At 43.4% G+C, this 17,135-nt stretch overlaps 1 non-coding gene across 1 annotated transcript; it reads right to left on the reverse strand.

The window, feature by feature from the left end:
- Positions 1–16,811: 16,811 nt before the first annotated feature.
- Positions 16,812–16,883, reverse strand: TRNAA-CGC (transfer RNA alanine (anticodon CGC)). The gene has a single exon. It is a non-coding gene; the product is annotated as a tRNA-Ala (tRNA).
- Positions 16,884–17,135: the final 252 nt, after the last annotated feature.

The raw sequence follows: 17,135 nt of genomic DNA on the forward strand, positions 1-17,135 counted from the left end.
CACACACTAGTAAAGTAATGCTCAAAATTCTCCAAGCCAGGCTTCAGCAATACATGAACCATGAATTTCCAGATGTTCAAGCTGGATTTCAAAAAGGCAGAAGAACCAGAGATCAAATTGCCAGCATCTGCTGGATTACGGAAAAAGCAAAAGAATTCCAGAAAAACATCTATTTCTATTTTATTGACTATACCGAAGCCTTTGACTGTGTGGATCACAGTAAACTGTGGAAAATTCTGAAAGAGATGGGACTACCAGACCACCTGACCTGCCTCTTGAGACACTTATATGCAGGTCAGGAAGCAACAGTTAGCACTGGACATGTGCCGGGGTCCTGCCCCGGCTGATCCAGGGTATTCGAAGCGGGGACGGCATCAGCAAGGGTCAGGATACAATAGCTTAAATTAGATATTAATTAAAGATATAAAGAGTAATAGAATAAGGATAGCTCAGTAGGAAAATTCAGTGGAGAAAAGAGGCTGAGTAGCTTGGTTTACGTGGGAGACCAATAAAACTTCAAGACAAGAAGTTTGCACCACTTACGTAGGCCGCAGGCGTCCTTCCGTTCTCCCGAAGGAGAGGAGACACTGAGGCCTCCCCGGTCGGATCTTAGAAGCCCAGGCATAATTAGTAAGCATGGTGGGTTCCGTGCTCCAGATGGAGACTCAACCAGAGTGAGAGAGAGAGCGACATGGGGAGACCAGTATTTCGAGAAACTGATCCCAATTCTTTATTTTCCAGAGTCTGTTTTTATACACTGAGATGTTATACAAAAGTCACGTGGGGACAGCAGTCCTGACTTTTATCAAAGTCAGGTGCTTCACACAAATGTATTACAGAGGTCTTAGGGGTGTTACATCATCTTCTGGCCAGGGGGGGCCTGCTGACAATTTACGACCCTCTCCTTGTGACAATGGTCAGTCAACCAGGACACTTATTTCTCCAGGGGTGATTATTCTTAAAACAGACACCACCCAAATAAAGTTACATTCCTATAGGGTGACGGTGTAGTGGGTTTTAGTTAAGGAAAGAATTTACTTAGCCTAAGGTCTAACGTGATTAATATCAAAGGTTAATACTTATTTCTTCTATATATTCATTAATGTGTGTAAGGGCAGGGGATGTGGAGACTTAGCAACAAACATTGGCTCAACAAATGAAAAACCCTTCACCAATACAATTTCTAATCAGCCCATTATACTTATACTAATAGTTTTCTAACTTTTCTAAGGAACCTGTTTTTAGAAGGTTTAAAGCATCTCGTGCCTCTCACGGTTGGAAGGCTGTGAGCAATCACATGTGGCCAGACAAGCCTGTCAGGCAGGCTAGAGAAACTTCAGAGGAGTTTGTAGGTTAAAACACTCTTATCACGCCCAGGAATTATTATTAACTGGAGCTCTAGGTTAACTCCTTCTCCGAAAGAGGTGGTGGGGGACAGACCCCCGTAAAGTCAGAGATGTAGGTGAGAGCACAAAGTAGTAAAGTAGGCAGGCTCTGGTTATGGGGGTAGATGCTCGAGGAGTTCCAGGGGGACTCCTGAGGCTCGATCCCGCCTTTGCGTATGTCGAGCCTCCTTCCTCATGACCTTTGCCATGGGCAGAGTACCTCACTCTGGCCCCCAACAGACATGGAACAACAGACTGGTTCCAAATAGGAAAAGGAGTACATCAAGGCTGTATATTGTCACCCTGCTTATTTAACTTCTATGCAGAGTACATCATGAGAAACACTGGGCTGGAAGAAGCACAAGCTGGAATCAAGATTGCCAGGAGAAATATCAATAACCTCAGATATGCAGATGACACCACCCTTACAGTAGAAAGTGAAGAAGAACTAAAGAGCCTCTTGATGAAAGTGAAAGAGGAGGGTGAAAAAGTTGGCTTAATGCTCAACATTCAGAAAACTAAGATCATGGCATCCAGTCCCATCACTTCATGGCAAATAGATGGGGAAACAGTGAAAACAGTAGCTGACTTTATTTTTGGGGGCTCCAAAATCACTGCAGATGGTGACTGCAGCCATGAAATTAAAAGACGCTTACTCCTTGGAAGGAAAGTTATGACCAACCTAGAGAGCATATTAAAAAGCAGAGACATTACTTTGTCATTAAAGGTCCATCTAGTCAATGCTATGGTTTTTCCAGTAGTCATGTATGGATGCGAGAGTTGGACTGTGAAGAAAGCTGAGTGCCAAAGAATTGATGCTTTTGAACTGTGGTGTTGGAGAAGACTCTTGAGAGTCCCTTGGACTGCAAGGAGATCCAACCAGTCCATCCTAAAGGAGATCAGTCCTGGGTGTTCATTGGAAGGACTGACGTTGAAGCTGAAACTCCAATACTTTGACCACCTGATGCGAAGGGCTGACTCATCTGAAAAGACCCTGATGCTGGGAAAAATTGAGGGCAGGAGGAGAAGAGGGCAACAGAGGATGAGATGGTTGGATGGCATCACCGACTCAATGGACATGAGTTTAGGTAAACTCCAGGAGTTGGTGATGGACAGGGAGGCCTGGCGTGCTGCGAGTCAGGGGGTCCCAAAGAGTCGGACACGACTAAGTGACTGAACTGAACAAGGCATACAAGCCAAGAACAGACTGGAATCAGGGACTAGCCATCCAGAATCACCCTGAATAACATAAATTCATAAGGCACTGGGCAATCTCACCTCTCGCGCAGTCCATCAGATGCCACAGATTCCTGTTTCATACTTCAGGGTTAACATTACAGGCACAGCTCTGCTGCTCTAGAATTTCCACCCAGAATATAGTCCCTCTTATAAAATCAGACTTGCAGAGTCTAACTGGAAATGTCAATTCAGATTATTTTTAAAATGACCACTTACACAACCAAAAAAGAAGTCTTACCACGGCTCTACTCCCATTTCTTGGTCATTGTTCTCAGAGTAGCTCAGAGACCAGAGTTCCTGCAAACGCTGCCACTGTTGTGAATGGATCTGGCATTCACAATTTCTGATGCTCTGACTCAGGAAAAGGAGAGCAAAGGATATGAAGTTTATGGGTGGATTTTATCTTTACCATTGGTGATAAGCAAAGAGAAGAGACAAAGATAATCTCTATTACCAGGAAGGTAAGCCAGACATCTAAATCCCCCTGGGAAAGATAAACATAAAAACACCCAATTCCCAACATAGAATACCCAGCAGATTAGGACAATCAACTCTGAGGATCTTAGCACAGTGTCCTGCATGCAGTGATCCTCACCTACCTGTGAGCCTCAAGAAACATTCCTTTCATGAATGATTAAATGTTTCCCCATAATGGTTTTGCTCGGACCTCACTGTTTTCTCTAGTCCCCACTCAATTCAAAAGTGATGAGCCAAGAATATCATCTTTTCAGAAGTTGTTAGTGATCGTCACTGGGAACAAGCAGTATTTGTGTTCAGATAGGATGGTTGTGTGTAAGGCACTCAGACACTGTTCTTGATTTCCCTAGATTAATGCTGGCAGGAAATGAGGTCTGGGGGAAGCAACTTCAGTGGCTGCTCCAAGTGTAAATTAAGACCTTCATTCCAGACTTGGAGAGTCACAACACCTGAGTGCGAGACCCCCTATCAGTTTTTAATGGGATTCATAAGTGATTTATACAGACATGAAATTCTGGTGAGCAAGGTTCACCAAAGTCACTTTCAGCCTTGACTCCCCATTGGGAACATTTGTGTATTTTTTAGAACTACCATACCCTGTGTCCTTCCCCTACATACTCTGTCAGTTAGTCTTTGGCAGGGCCCAGGATCAGTGATATCTTAACAAAGTGGCCCAGGGTATCCTATTGTGAGGCCAGGGTTCCCAGGCTTCCCAGGTTCATTTCTGGACCTAATACAGGGTCTCTTCCATAGGGAAGCCTGCTTTACATAGACTTGAATGGGGAACAGTCTGTCTCACGTTCTAGTGTTGTAATAGAATGTAAGTGCCTCGAGGAGACAAACGCCTCCAAAGATGAGGGAGGAGAAACCTAACATAAACTCCATAAAAGAACTTTGTATATACACGGAGTTTTTCAGGCCCCCAAAAGCAATAGAAAAAGAGTCAGAACATGCAGGCCCACATGAGCCATGGGGAAGCCTTTGGCTCTCATTCTGATGGCCATAGATGATCACTGGAGCAAAACGAAAATTCCCCTTAAATAACTTAGGAGCATGATATGAGTGGAGCAGGAAATGTGCCTCTGTGGACAGCAACAGACATAACTCTAGGCTTCTTAATTTTATTTCCACTGAATCAGAACTTCCCTAACATTTTATATCCTAGCCCTCCTTCACCTTTAGACATCACCCCTGTGCTATCTGCTTTATTCATTCCCACCTATCTTGATGAATGACTGTTGTCTCCCTTTCTTCACCTCCAAGGGCTCTTTCCTTTGCCTAAAAATAAGTGACAGGGTTCAGCTTAGAAAGAGCAAAATCTGCTTATTAAAAACAAAAAGGAACATGTTACTTAACCTAGGGATTCAACACTAGCTTTTCAGTTGAGGAATCTGGCAGAACCCTTGAATCAGGTGAACAAAATTAACATTAGCTGTAATGGGACAGATCGATCTCTGCTGAGCAATGTGCACATCATCATTGCTGGGACAGTTTTGCAAAAAAAAAAAAAAAAAAAAAGCCAACCAAAAAATATTCATCTAATCATGAGAACAGGGTTAAACATATTTAAACCACGTATAACTATCATGTCCTGTAGTCTTGTGTATTTTAAACAGGAAGTCTTTCCTTGATGCGATTGGGAGCTCTCTCTCTTTTTCAGAACTTTGGGTTATTCTATCCATATAGCAATCAGCTCTCAGAGAAGGCAATGGCAACCCACTCCAGTACTCTTGCCTGGAAAATCCCATGGACAGAGGAGCCTGGTGGGCTGCTGTCTATGGGGTCTCACAGAGTCGGACAGGACTAAAGCAACTTAGCAGCAGCAGCAATCAGCTCTATTGGTTCATTTTCATTATCCTTGTCTATGTAGACTGATACTGCACCCAGACAGGACCTAAATATTACATATTCTCCTTCTTCACTGCTATCCCAGGACCCAACCTCACATTCAGTGGGAATCTTGTGTTATCAACATATCCCAAAATCAATAAGACAAAAAGGGAACATTTTCAACATTTGCACATCAGTAATTCACGGTGGGAATTCTTTATGCTGTAAAGCAGTGGTACTCAACCTTTTTGGTACAAGGGACCAGTTTCATGGGAAAATTTTTCCATGGACCAACTCGGAGGGGAATGGTTTCGGGATAATTCAAGCATATTACTTTTATTATGCACTTTATTATTATTACATTACCTCCACCTCAGATCATCAGGTATTAGATCCTGGAGGTTGGGGACCCCTGCTGAAAAGGAAGCCTGGTTGGAGAAATTGGACAGAAAGCAATGGGATATAAAAGAGGAATATCCTAAAGATCTAACTTTGGCTACCATTAGGAGAAAAGCAAAAGCATTAAAAACAAATGTGTTAGGGAGGCCCACCAGAGGTATAGAAGTAAAAGTGAGTAAGTTCTAAACACATGGGATTTCAGCAAGAAAAAAGGACACAGCCGCTGATCCAGATCACAAATTTTACCTGAGAACCTGCCATTTCTTCCTCTTCCTCCTCCATTTCTAGGTTTCTTTCTCAGGTGATAGTATGAAGGGAAATCACACCTGTACATCTTTGAAGGCATCAGCACAGAACTTTCACCTGCTACCTGCACGCTCAGGGGCAGGAGGCCCTTAAAATGCAGAAAGTCCACACTCCCCTATCCTTTGTCGCCTGACAGATTCAGAAAAAAATAAGCTCCCACCTGGAGGCCAAAACATGATATTCTCCTTCTCCGTTTTCATATACCCTTCTGTCTCCCGGTTAGCCGCTAACGCAGAGACAGCAATGGGGCATGTGGTTTGCATTGACCTGACACACCCACACAGACTCTATTACCTTTCCTCAAACCAAAAGCTGGACTCAAGTCTCATACCACAAAAATATCTGCCAGCCCTCTTGCATAACCCTGTATTCACTTTGGAATTGCCAAAAGAATGTAATTAGAACAAGTTTACTTGTAATCTCTATAAATTATGTTGTTTACCTGCAACTATGTTATACTTGAATCCAATCCAATGCTGTGTGTCAACTATACTTCATTTTTCAAAAATGCACCCTTCCAGACCAACAGAATCTGTAAAGGAGGTCACAGGTGATAGCAGTCATTAAAACTTGCCATGCCAACTTTATTGTAAGCCTATGTTTTTAATCTTCACAATGCCCTGGGATTTGGGCACTAGGGGTTTCATAATAACCAAGAGGATGTAGATACCGTGACTCACCTTTCTCTTCTTCTGTTTCTCTATCATTGATTTTTGTTTTTTACTGTTTGCATACAAGAGAAGCTACCCATAGACAGCTGGAGGAATGTGGAAAGTAAAAGACTATCTTAGAAGTTCAGAGAGTTGTTTCTAGAAGTTAATTGCTTTGTGTTTACTTTTACTTTTTCTAATAGGGTATAAAGATTTGGTGCTTCCCAGGTGGCTGGGTCAGTAAAGAATCTATCTGCCTGCAATGCAGGAGACCCGAGTTCGATCCCTGAGTGGGGAAGATACCCTGGAAAAGGGAATGGCAACCCACTCCAGTATTCTTGCCTGGGAAATCCTATGGATAGAGGGGCCTGACAGGCAGCAGTCCACAGGATCGCAAAGAGTCAGACATGACTTAGCGAGTAAACAACAACAACAAAAAGATTTAAGTTTATAAGTAAAAGCCAACTAGTTTCCCTAACTGGATGTATTTTTTTAAACTCCCATAAGCTATACAGGGTAATTTTTATTTCTCTCCATTGTCACTAAAATTTAATGTTATCAGTTTTTGTTTTACTTTTTATTTAAGCATCTAGAAATTTGAGGTGCCATCCTATTATGGTTTCCCTGGTGTCTAGCATAAATAAATAAATGTGATGTATAAGAATAAATCGGAGAAGGCAATGGCACCCCACTCCAGTACTCTTGCCTGGAAAATCCCATGGATGGAGGAGCCTGGTGGGCTGCAGTCCATGGGGCCGCAAAGAGTCAGACACGACTGAGCGACTTCACTTTCACTTTTCACTTTCATGCATTGGAGAAGGAAATGGCAACCCACTCCAGTGTTCTTGCCTGGAGAATCCCAGGGACGGGGAAGCCTGGTGGGCTGCTGTCTATGGGGTCGCACAGAGTCGGACATGACTGAAGTGACTTAGCATAGCATAGCAAGAATAAATATTCTTCAGCCTTAAAAAAAAAAAAAGGAGGAGTGGGAAGTGAGAGGGAAGTTCAAGAGAAAGGGAACATATGTTTACTTATGACTGATGCATGTTGATGTATGGCAAAAATCAACAATATTGTAAAGCAACTGTCCTTCAAGTAAAATTAAATAATTTTTTAAAAAAAGAAAAAACAAAACAATAAAAAAGGACATTATTCCATTTGGGACAATATGAGTGAACTGGAAAGGCATACTAACTGGAAAAAGTCAACACCAAAAGGAAAATAGTATATTATCTCAATTATGTGTGAAAAGTGAAAATGAAATTCGCTCAGTTGTGTCCAGCTTTTTGTGACCTCAGGGATTTCCCCAGGCTAGATTACTAGAGTGGGTAGCCTTAATCTTTCTCCAGGGGATCTTCCCAACCTGAGGATTGAACCCAGGTCTCCTGCATTGCAGGTGGATTCTTTACCAGCTGAGTCACCAGGGAAGCCCAAGAATACTGGAGTGGGTAGCCCATCCCTTCTCCAGGGGATGGTCCTGACCCAGGAATCAAACCTGGGTCTCCTGCATTGCAGGCAGATTCTTTACCAGTTGAGCTACCAGGGAAGCTCACACAATTATGTGTGAAATCTACTAAAGACCAACTCACAAAACACAAGAAAGTATTCATAGATAGGAACTTGCCTGGGAAATGGGAGATGCTGGACACAAGTTACAAAAATTAGGTTATGCAAAATGAATAAACTCTGGAGATTTAAGTACAACCTGCTGAAACAGTAAATTATACAAGTATTGTATTTGAGTGTTGCTACAATCCACCAGGCAGGGATGTGGGGACAGGAGGAAGAGGCTCAGATGGAAAAGGAAGAAGGAAGTTTGGGGAGAACTCTCCAGAGAAAGAAAGGGCAAAGAGAAGCACAGCCCGCCTGCCTAAATACCAAGGTTTTTACAAGCTCCACATTCACAAATCCCAGCCCGTTTGTTTTTCAGACACCAACACTCACTTAGGCAAGCCAGAGTCAAGCCAGGTATTTGTGGGTCCCGAATCCTGCCTCTAGAGAAACAAAGGACATCAGTCCGCAGTCCGCCAGCCTCTTAGGCAACTGGGCAACCCAATTACGTTGGAAGTGTCCCCATCACATGCCGAAGGCAGATTTATGCCCGCTCTGTGAGGCGAGGCAATTTGAGCCAGAGTTAGTGGCTCAGGATAACCAACCCTCCTCTTTGGGCCCTTCCTTGGGTTTTGGCAACCCCATCTCAGAGCCTGGAGGTGTAACAGGGAGCCTCAGGTAAGCTCCGCCAGTGCTCTGCTGCCCTCTAGCGGCTTCCGGCTCTAACGTCAACTCGCATCCCTTCCTCCACCCTCCCTCCCTTTCCCCAGCCTGGCAGCTGTGCTGGTCCATCCTCAATACACCTTAAGTTTTTTTTTTTTAATTCAGGAATATTGGACTTGACCAAAGCCCACTTGACAAAGACTATTTCTAATCATAGACAGAAAAAGTAAATGACAAGAGGGAAAATGTTCTTTTATGGTGGTTAAAGAGATGAAAGTGTTAGTCATTCAGTTGTGTCAACTCTTAGTGACCCCATGGACTGTATCTGCCAGGCTCCTCCGTCCAGTGGGATTCTCCAGGCAAGAATAATAGAGTGTTTAGCCATTCCCTTTTCCAGGAGATCTTCCTGACCCAGGGATAGAACCCAGGTCTCCTGCATTACAGGCAGATGTTTTACCATCTGAACCACCAGCTCATCTCTTGAACATGGGCTGAGTATAATTACTCATAGGGTTAGTTCTACCCTCACTTTGGTGGCAAGGCACCTGTCTACATCTTCACACTTTCTTAATGTGTCAAAAAGAAAGATTTATAATAGGATAGGTTTGCATTTGAATTCCAGCTTTCCCTCTTTTGGCTGTTGTGATCTTCAGGGAGTTTATTCTCCTCTTAAGCACTGTTTTTGCAAATGGAGATAATAAAATCCACTTTGCATAACTTTTAGAGGAAGATCCCCTGGAGGAGGGCTTGGCAACCCACTCCAGTATTCTTGCCTGGAGAATTCCATGGACAGAGGCTCCTGGAGGGCTATAGCCCAGAGTGTTGCAGAGTCAGTCACAACTTAGCGTATGCACATTATTTTTAGGCTCCTCCCATGACCTCTTTAAGTCATCTTACGAAGGCTTTACAACTGTTCGTATCCTTACCCAAGTACGTGGGAAGATTGCATTTTCCCCTCCCCTAAAGGTACTTCGGGGCTTCCCAGGTGGCTCAGTGGAAAGAATACACCTGTTAATGCAGAAGACATGGGTTTGACCCCAGGATCAGGAAGATCCCCTAGAGAAGGAATGGCAACCCACTCCAGAGGGGCCTGGTGGGCTACAGTCCATGGGATCAAAAAAGAGTCCGACACAACTTAGCAACTAAACAACAACCATGTTACTCCACATGTTAGCAATCACAGATCCTGTTTATTCTACTATCTAAACTTAAAAAAAAACAAAAAAACCATTTTCCTTTCAATTCCCAGTGGACCTCCTAGTCAACCAGTGTCATCTGCACCCCTGTGACATTGTACCAGGTGGTCTCCTTATACAAACTCGGCCCTTCCCAGATTCTATTTTCTGCAGCACAGCCGTAATTCCCCCACTTGGAACCATTCCCCGTTGTCCTTCCAGCCTTAACATCACGCAGGACCCCGGGCTAATCTCAGTCTGCTCTCCTCTCTCTCTCACCCTCATGTTCTCTGCTGCAGCCCCTCTGACTTTTATTTCCTTCATAATATAGTACTTCTTTTGTGTCCCTTCTTCCCACTAGCTCTTTGGCGGCAGGACACATATGTGATTTACTCTCATGTGCTCAGGGCCTAGAACAGCACTTGGAATAAAGCAAGTTGCTGATGAATGGAAGCTCCTATGTCCAGGACCTCTTACTAGGTAAAGAGATGAACACACACTTAGCACAGAAGAATTATCATCTTACCAGACAGAAACCCAGAAAGAAAATGATGATGGTTTTAAGAAGCTCGCTGCATCTTACATGTATTTTTATGTTGCTGTTTTTAAAAGGCCTTGCAGTTTACAAGATTTAAAGAATATTGGTAATATTGCAAGTATAGTACCAGGATTCTATCATTTCAATTATCACTTTGATGATTCCACCCGTAAAGACTTACTAAATGTTTATTTTTTGAAGCTCAATCAATTGTAGAGTTATCTGGTGGAATACTTATATTTCAAATAAGTATTTTAGAGAAATTATTGATAATGAGACCAATAGAGGTTTTTTGGAAACTAAATGAAGAAAGGATTAAGGTATACTCTTAGCACAATATCATGAAGTTCTGCACACTGCTAGGCCCTATTGTATTAATAAGAATTTAAGATTCATCAGTAAACAAAATTAATTTAAAAATTTCTCTGATATGTGGAAGTTTATAGTCTTTGAGGAAGGTTGGAGAGGGAGGAAGACAATAGAAAAATGAAAATAACAAGCAAGTACAATTATATACTATGTATGAGCTACGGGTATAGACAAGGTAAGGGACAGAATGAGTTGAAAGTTTAAATAAGATAGACTTGGCAGACCTCAGTGAGAATGTGCCATTTGAATCAAGACTAAATGGAAGTGAGAGAGTTAGCCTTGAGACTATCTAGGCAATGCAAAGGCTTTAAAGCATGCTGCTGCTGCTAAGTCACTTCAGTCATATCTGACTCTGTGCGACCACATAGATGGCAACCTACCAGGCTCCCCCATCCCCGGGATTCTCCAGGCAAGAACACTGGAGTGGGTTGCCATTTCCTTCTCCAATGCATGAAAGTGAAAGTGAAAGTGAAGTCTCTCAGTCGTGTCTAACCCTCAGCGACCCCATGGACTGCAGCCCACCAGGCTCCTCTGTCCATGGGATTTTCCAGGCAAGAGTATTGGAGTGGGGTGCCATTGCCTTCTCGGAGCACCTGGCATATTCAAAGCACAGGTAGGTCAGTGTGGTAGAGTAAACATCCAAAGTAAGTTTTTTAAACAAGTCTATGCAATATGTTTTAAGGTGTTTTTATTGTCTTTTTGTTTGTATGTTTTTTGTAAACCCCACCTCAAAGATGATCCCTTTAGAAAGACCTTATGTTACTTGGAACCTACAGGAAATTGAATGGTGTTGCACTGAATCAACTCTGCATGCTTTATAAGGAGTTTTCTTAGAACAAATGATGCCTCTACTAGCACTAGAGTTGAGCATCTCAGAGCCACTTCGTCTGTAAAGCAGACTTGGCTATTCCCTATCTTTGCTCCAGTCCTATAGTTGTGTGTCTATTTCCCAGATAGACAGCAAGCTCCTTGACGGCAAGGACACATTTCTTTCTTCTCTAGGTCCCCAGTGCCCAGCACAGGGCCTTGTTCTGGTCCTGCTGCTGCTGCTGCTAAGTCACTTCAGTTGTGTTTGACTGTGCGACCCCGTAGATGGCAGCCCACCAGGCCTTGGTCCCTGGGATTCTCCAGGAAAGAATACTGGAGTGGGTTGCCATTTCCTTCTCCAGTGCATGAAAGTGAAAAGTGAAAGTGAAGTCGCTCAGTCGTGTCTGACTCTTTGTGACCCCGTGGACAGCAGCCTACCAGGCTCCTCCGTCCAAGGGATTTCCAGGCAAGAGTACTGGAGTGGGGTGCCATTGCCTTCTCCGCTTGTTCTGGTGATAATGGTTGAATTGATATTATCTTTGGACACTACTGGGAAGTCATTTCTATCTCCTGGACAAAAGTTCCTGTGTGCATATATGTCACCTGCTAGCAATCTTGTTAAAATGAAGATTCTGATTTAGGTCTTGAGCTGGATTGAGGTCCTGCATTTCTAACAGGCTCCCAGACAGTGCTAATGATGCAGGTGAGGTGGAGGGGTGGAGGGGTGAGGGGGTAGGGACCACACTGAGTAGCAAGATTGTAACTGACCATTACCCTCAGGGCACTCACAATCCTTGCAACATACTTGCCTCCCTAACTGGGCTCCACTGGGCAGATGCCTCGCATGTTTTCTCTTTGTTCCTGCCACAGTGCCCAATATCGTGACCAGCTTATGTCCTTGCTACAAATTTTGAGTGAACAGACTATGATTTGACTACAAAAGATAAATAAAATTTTAAAGCTTACTAACAGCATCATGGTGTAAAGTAGAGCACTCTGAACTGGGAGTGCAGGAGCAGAAGGAATACCTCATCCTGCATTTATTTGAAAAGCGATGAAAACAAAGCTCAAAGATGGCTTTTGGGCAAAAGATGACCTATTGAGTTCTGGGAGACCCATTCAAACTCTCCCTCACTATTAGTGGTTAAAGTCACAAATTTAAGAGGTTTTGGGGTCAAGGAGGGAATTTAAATATGAGAACCATTCCCCCACCCTCTTGTGAAACAGGAGAGTTAGGTGTGGTCTCTGAAGACCTAGGGAGTGAATGTCCTAAGTCTTCTCTCCAACCTTTATCTCAGGCTGTTCCTCTCTCTCCTCTTTTCACTCAGTGTCCATTTATTTCTGTATCCAGTTAAACAAATGAGCACATGTATACTCTGGGCTAAGACTGTTCCAGGCAGCAGAGTTGCCAGAATGCCTAAGATCCCTGTACCCCTTTGGTTTTCAGGTTTTGCGAGACATTCGGTTCTAACTCCCTATCCTGAACTGGCTTAAGTCTTTGTCTCCTTTTCCCTGCCATGAGTGATATTATGGCTGAATCATGCCCTGTAAAAAGATATATTGGGAATTCCCTGGCAGTCCAGTGGTTAGGACTCTGCACTGTCACTGTTGAGGCTGCGGGTTCAGTCCTTGGTGTGGGAACTAAGACCTACAAATCGTGCAGCAGGACCAAGTAATTAATTAATTAATTTGGAAAGATATATTGAAGTCCTACTCCCTGGTACCTGTGAATAAGAACTTATTTGTAAATTGTCAATTGTGGATATAATGAAATTAAAATGAGGTCATTAGAACAGGTCCAAATCTGATTAGTATCTTTAGAAGAAGAGACAGAGACATGGGAGAATGCCCAAGGGGAGGCCTGGGCACCCACCTGTGGTTCTTAGTTGTGTATATGCATTGTGTGCACAAAGTTGCACACAATGTGTCCACAGTTGTGTATACACATTGGGTACCCAAAGTTTCTTTGTGGACGCTGCATATACACTGTTGTATATATGATTGTGTACCCAAAGTACCTCTGTGGGCACATATTACATATACAATTGTTATTATGTACACAGGAACTTTGTGTACCCATATTCTATATACGGTTGCATACATACTCGCTGTCCCTGTTGCGGGGGAGGTGCTGGCACTGATTCAATCAGTGTCTTGGGTAACATGACTCCTATTGTTAAATCAGTCCCCATAAATCAGGTGATTCCCAGTAATTCAATCAGCCCCTTTTATCACAAGGGGTACAGCCAGGGAGGGGTACCATACTCCTTAGAGACATGTGTGTCCATTGTGTGCGAGCATACATTTGTGCTCAGTCAACTGAGAGTGTGTTGCAGACATCTTACCTCTTTACCTCTTTAAAAAAAATGTTAAGGCATTCTCTTGTGGTTGTGTCGGACTAAGTTGTGCCTGACCCTTGCGACCCCATGGACTATATATAGCCTGCCATGCTCCCCTGTCCATGGGATTTTCCAGGCCAGAATACGGGAGTGGGCTGCCATTCCCTTCTCCAGGGGAATCTTCCTGACCCAGGGATCAAACCAATGTCTTCTGAATTGAAAGCAGATTCTTTACCTACCGAGCCACCAGGCTTTCTCTTATATGACTACAATTCAATGATCAAATCAAGAAATTGACACCATTCTATCATCTAAACTACAATGGAACAGCAATTACAATAATGACTGGGCTGCCGTGGTGATTTAGGGAGAATGACAACGCCTATTTGGGATGAGGGACTGATCCCCCACCCTGGGGGACTGGCTAGCTTAAGAACTCTAATTGTCAACCTCTTCCCTGATGCAGTAACAGAGGAAAAAGAAGGTGGCAGCAGACCATGAAGCATCTGCTAGAAAACCAAACACACCCCACACCACTAGGTGCTTAACTGTAAAGCATTTAATGAAAAACTGATTGAACTTAATTTCAAGAGTCTTCAATTTGGGAGTATCAGAAACACATTCTCTGGGGTTTTTAGTAAAAATGTGTTGTCATTGGTGAATATGATACATCCTTGCTGGATTTTAACTTTCAGTCACAATACATTGTGTATTGTCTCTGGAAAGGATAATGCAAGTACATGATGACAGGATAAGACGATTTTTTAAAATTCTCTTATCCCCAAACCCCAACATTTCTTCACAGCTTTATTGAGAATTATTTATACACCATTAACTTCAGTCATTTAAAGTGTATGACTCAATGGTTTTTAGTGAATTTACAGAATTGTGTAAGTATCACTATAATTTTAGAACAAGTTCATTACCCCAAAAGGAAACCTCGTACCTGTTAGCAGTCTTTTCCCAGCCTCCCCTGCTGCTGCTGCTGCTGCTAAGTCGCTTCAGTCGTGTCCGACTCTGTGCGACCCTGTAGACAGCAGCCCACCAGGCTTCCCCATCCCTGGGATTCTCCAGGCAAGAACACTGGAGTGGGTTGCCATTTCCTTCTCCAATGCATGAAAGTGAAAAGTGAAAGTGAAGTTGCTCAGTTGTGTCCGACCCTCAGTGACCCCATGGACTGCAGCCTTCCAGGCTTCTCCATCCATGGGATTTTCCAGGCAAGAGTACTGGAGTGAGATGCCATTGCCTTATCCGAACCTGACCCTAGACAACCATTAATCTACTGTCTGTCTTATGGATTTGCCTATTCTGCACATTTTATATAAATGGAACTATACTATTTGTGGGTTTTGTGACTGGTTTCTTTCACTTATCCCAATACTTTTAAGTTCATCGATGTTGTAGCACAATGTCCAACCTTGTGATTTTTGGATGCCATCTGCATGTCCCACGTAGTATACATCATTTACTGATTTTCATCCCCCTCTCTTCACATAAAATACCAAATCCATTCTTTTATTTCTATCTCACTGTCTTCTTTGTAACTTCTAATGAATATACCAGTGTCGAATCTCATGGCATCCCCCTGCAATGGTAAATTCCACTTCTACATTTCAGACAATCCCACCAGTTCCTGTAATCCACTCACACCATCATTAAAAATGAAGCTGCTTACAAAAGCTGAGCCAATAACAACAATCACTTTATTACTCAGCCCTTCCCTCCTACAACCAAATGAAGGTTTTATTCTCAGGAAACAGTGACGCCACCTCAAGGACTGACTAGCCACACCAGTGACATCCTCATCTGGGCTTCTCCCAGGAGAGATGGTAGTCACTGCCTTGTTCCTCAACTAAGGGCCATTATGACAAATCCAAAAAAGAAAAAGAAAAATGCTGTCTTTCTTGTGCTTATTTATAAACAAATGGGTCTTTTATTTTTTGGTGGGTTTTTTTTTAGGGAAAATTTTAAATATATTCAAAAGCAGAGAGAGACTGTTATAATGCAGTCCCATTGCCTAGTTTCAGTGATGATCAACCCCTGACTAATCTTGTTCCATCTGACCTTCATCTCCAGTCCACACCTCGTTTACCAGAGGCTTCTCCCTAAAACTCTTTCCAAATATTTACCTGGACACTCCTCTCCTGTTGTCCTATAGAGCTGGTTATTTTAACTTTATTTGCAGTAGACGTTTGGGGAGCACAGAGCACATTACTCTGTGTCCAGCACTGGGTCCTGAGGACACAAAGATGAATAGGACATTGTCTGGGCGGTTTACACACCAGGAACATGAAACACAAATATTCCATTTGATTATAATAGGAGGCTGGGGGATGGGCAAAGTTGGTTCCTGACACAGCTTCACACGGGCGACAGTGGGGTTTGTAAATAAAATCATTACTAGAAATCACATGCCAGAGTGGGGGTAACATTTCCAATAAAGTTGCTGGCATGGAAGTGCTTACATGGTATTATTTTTAAAAGGTTGCTGCTGCTGCTGCTGCTAAATCCCTTCAGTCCTGTCCGACTCTGCGAGACCCCATAGACAGCAGCCCTCTAGGCTCCTCTGTCCCTGGGATTCTCCAGGCAAGAATACTGAAGTGGGTTGCCATTTCCTTCTCCAATGCATGAAAATGAAAAGTGAAAGTGAAGTCACTCAGTCGTGCCCGACTCTTAGCGACCCCGTGGACTGCAGCCTACCAGGCTCCTCCGTCCATGGGATTTTCCAGGTAAGAGTACTGGAGTGGGGTGCCATTGCCTTCTCCGTTTAAAAGGTTAGAGGGGGTTAAATGAGCTGCTACAATAAGGTGGGAGTTGGTTAAAATGTGAAAGCAGAGCCATTTCTCTCATTGATCAGGCATATTGGGCATGATTTACAGCCTGGAAAATCACTGGACAGTAAAGCCACTGTGATAGCCCCCTGGTGTTCCACATTGTCCCGATCCCCCACTGAAGCCTCAAGATGTGGAGCCTGAGATCAGCTGGAACGTGCAAAGAGAAAGGGTTGGGGAAAAGGAAATATAAATTAGGAGACCCAGGTCTCCTGCCATCTGAGCCACCAGGGAAGCCCAAACAGAACCACCTGGAGATGCCGGGGATCGAACCCGGGGCCTCATACATGCGAAGCATGCGCTCTACCACTGAGCTACATCCCCTGGTAATATAAATTGACATCTCCACAAATGAGTACCAACTTCACAGGTATGAGTCTAAGTTAAAATGTATATAAAATAGAAATACATATATAACCAACCATAAATGGGAAGAACTTGGGGTGTCTGTGGAAAACCATGAAGAAACTTCACTTGCCCAGGGGCTAATACAAGCCACCTGGTCCAGGGCCGCTGTGTCAAGGAGAGCTGTTTGGAGAGGCAAATTCCAGGCGTCAGACCTGAATCATCATTTCC

This window comes from Bos javanicus, chromosome 6 (genome assembly GCF_032452875.1).
Source record: "Bos javanicus breed banteng chromosome 6, ARS-OSU_banteng_1.0, whole genome shotgun sequence".
NCBI lineage: Eukaryota > Metazoa > Chordata > Mammalia > Artiodactyla > Bovidae > Bos > Bos javanicus.